This window comes from Hydra vulgaris, chromosome 02, assembly GCF_038396675.1.
Source record: "Hydra vulgaris chromosome 02, alternate assembly HydraT2T_AEP".
Taxonomy (NCBI): Eukaryota; Metazoa; Cnidaria; class Hydrozoa; order Anthoathecata; family Hydridae; genus Hydra; species Hydra vulgaris.
In genome coordinates, this window is record NC_088921.1 from 6,160,302 (window position 1) to 6,164,182 (window position 3,881).

Here is a 3,881-nt window from a genome sequence, read left to right on the forward strand (position 1 = left end):
TTTTTCACAATGGTTTTTAGCAGTAATAAACAGATGTCTGTTTTCTTAAGAATTGTTTTGCTGTTAGATACGGAAGTAATGGTTTTGATTGGCAATAGCAGCAGCACAATATGAGGAAAACCATCGAGAAGAGTGAGGCTTGACCTGGAATCATCGAGAGGGAACAAAAGATTCCATGCCAGCCTTAATCCATGACGTTATGTAAGAAGCACATTTGTCAGCAGGAAGACAAAAGATTTCTACCCAAGGGCTATAACTTAGAAAATCACAGAAAGAGCCCCAGTCAGCTTTAAGGTAGTTATAAAAGGTACGATGATAGGTTGATTCAGATGATGATGAAGAAGATGAGATAAGAGTTTTAGAGAGATCAAACCGTGATCAGAAGCACATAATGGTGAATGTGGAGAAACTGAGCATTGACTAGGATCAGAAACAATGCATAAGTCGAGTAGTTAAGGTAAATGATTCAGTTTGTCTGGAAAGCAAGTTGGAAAGTTGACTCTTTGAGTTAGGGATTGAAAAAGGCAAAAGTTGAGGGCTTTAACGCCAGTAGAGTCACTGAAACTAGAGCCAAGCCATTTAGTGTGATGAGCATTAAAGTCACCAATAACAATGATATTGGCTGACTTTCCAACAAATGAGTGAATTCTTGCAAATGTAAATGACCGGGCCAAACATGTGACTATTGGAGTCATTACGAATTAAAGGAAGATAACCATCAACGTTATAATCACAAGATGAAACAGCTGAACTCAAATTAGTGTCACTAAGAGCAAGTATGTCAGGTGAATTTTGCAACAGATAAGACTCAACAAAAGAAAAGTTACTTCGAAGACCACGACTATTAGTGAATGATAGGTTTAGAGAACTTGGTGATGATGGTATTGCTAGGTAATTAAGAGATAGTGTTACATAACAAAAGAATTGCAGAAGTATTAAACTCATTCATTAAAAATAATTAACAAAGAAAACTTTTAAAAACTGGTCGCACTCTTCCTGAGTGATTTTTCATAACATCAATGTTATCAAATCGATAACAGTTATTCTGCAAGACAAAGAGCAACTTCAAAAAATTATTTTAGTATTACAACTTTATTATGACTTAATTAAGTGATTGGTTTGTTGAAGTATTTACTGACACTTCTTACGTTTATGCGTATTGCTTTATTTTCATAAGGATAAATTTTTAAAATGCTGCAAAGTACATTTAAATCTTTTAATATATTTGTGACGTAAAATTTGCTATCACAGTTTAGAAGAGGGGTACATGTGATTGTTTACAGGAGGGAAAGGGTTACAGGAGGATCATACAGGAGAGAAAGGGTTAAGAATTGACAAATATAGTGTGAAGTGCTTATGGATGAATTGAAAAGTTCAGAAAGATGAGGTGAAATCCTTCTGAAAGCAGTTTTTGATGATAAAGACCAGCCACTAGGTCTTGAGTTGTATATTTCGCCAGTCTACTGGTTAATTTTTGATATTCTAGGTCATAGTTTGAAAAAAAACTCCCATAAGAATTTTCGGACACAATGAATTCCAAAACTTTTAAAATCTGTTTATTCATTAAAAAATTTAAAAAATAGCTTGTCAGTGGAAAACTGTAATTTTCTCGCAGGCAGCACAACATTACAATTTTAAAATCTTTCTTTTTACTCATTTAAAAAACTTTACAAAAATTTTGAGTTCAATTTATACTTTACAAATCACCTCAAATTTGCTCATAAAAAAACCGCTTATGCTATATATATATTTTCTCAAGGAAACTACGTCAGTCAAATCCTCCGTACATAATTTCTCCCACGCAATTCAATGACAAAAACATAAGAGGTCAGAGCTATGACAATTGTGCAAATGCGTTAGAAATGGTGAGCAAGCTTTTATTTTTGAAAAAAACAGCTGAGCAGTTTATATTCCATGCTGCAGTCACACATTAAATTTGGTAGTTGTTGATTCTGTGAGATGTTCACCTAAAATTTCTATGTTTTCTAATATAATTGATGAATAAAAAGATGGTTAATTTTGCAATCAAAGTGTCAATCTTTAACAGTTAAACCATTAAGTGATACAAGATAGGAAAGCCACATCAACGCTATAAATACTCTTCAATTTGAAATGCCAAAAATTTATGAAGCACTGCAAGATGCGGCCAAGACTACTAATGAAACAGTTGCAAAAACCACAGCAGAGTATGTTGAAAAGCAGTCCAAAAAAACTTTGAAAAACAGTCCAAAAGAAAAGTATAAGCAAAATGTTTTATAAATAGAATATTGAATTCTATTGAACTATTGCAATTGAAGATATATTTTATGCTGCAATTGCACCTTTTAGCTTTTTATTTGATATTAAAAAGATCTCAACAGTTAAGAAAGATGATTTAAAATTTCATTGCATCGCATTGGAAAAAAAAAATGGAATCTGAAAATGGAAAAAATGATATTTTTGGCAAGGAACTAAGCTTTGAATTAACGTCTCTTTTCATTTTACCGAAAATATATATCCTGAAAATGCTATAAAATATTTGTACACACACGATTTGAATAAAATTACGCAAAAGTATCTATTGCATTAAGAGTTCTTCTCACCATATCATTAACAGTAGCTAGCGCTACCAAAAATTATTTAAGATCAACAATGGGTTAGGACAGGTTGCACAATCTTGCAAAGATTTCCATTGAAAATAAACTTGTTGCTGATTTAAATATTGCAGATATCTGATTAAAATTTTCGAAAATGGAAGCTCCAAAAGTACTATTTTTCGAAATAAATTATTTTATCGAAAAGTTTGTATTAAAGTAAGTTAAAAATATAAACTTTGATTTATTAACTTTGATTAAGGCGCATAATTTTGTATGCACATAAATGAGAGGCAAACTTAGCAAATAGTAACTTTGCTACGGATGTATATATATATATATATATATATATATATTAATATATATATATATATATATATATATATATATATATATATATATATATATATATATATATATATTTCACACCTTTGCTCCAGCCAACAAGGCTGCAAGCAACCACTAATTATAGTTGGAAGTTACTGGAAGAGAAAAGATAAAGATTGTAGACAACTTAAAAGACTGCAAATTAAATAAATCAGGAAAACAAGAGGAAGGAATAGAATTCCAAAAAACTGATGTTCGAGGAAAAAAAACTAGAGTAATAAGAGTTTTTAAAGCACTTAGGAACAGTCACAGAAAAAGGATGAGACTTAATTGAATGACGAATAACGCGAGAATAAATTTTAGAAGATAGCACAAGAGACACAAGCTCTTTAGCATATGGTTTCTATGAGAGTAAAGACATACAATAAAGAAGAATCCAAGATGATGTAAAGTAGAGGACTTTGTAAAAGTGTTGCAAAATGATAACTTAGTAAGAGTGTTATCAGAGGGTTGGGTAAGAGTGTTTTCATTCATCAGTATCAGAATATCCTCAATATTGCAATTAAAATTTGCAGAAAAAAATGAAAGTTTTTAAGTGAGTTGTTTTTATAAAAAAGATGAATATTTCATTAGTTGCGTTTAGAAATAGAAGGTGCACAAGTACAAATGAAATCTTTGATTCCTACCAGAATCCAAAAGAATGTTGGAGAGGCACATTTTTCAGTATTAAGATGAAAAACATCTGCTGAAGTACCATTACAGTACATTAGAGTCACATAGTTGACTTTATGAATAGGAGATTGAAAAACACAAAAACAGTGACAACAGTGTCAGTTGTTCTAGAGCTAAGCTATTCAGTGTGAGGAGCATAAAATCTATCACAATAATTTATCTATAACCATGTTACTTAATCAGAATTATTTTTTTTTTATTAATATAATTGATTGATGTTTTCTAGTAATATATTTCTATTGACTTATA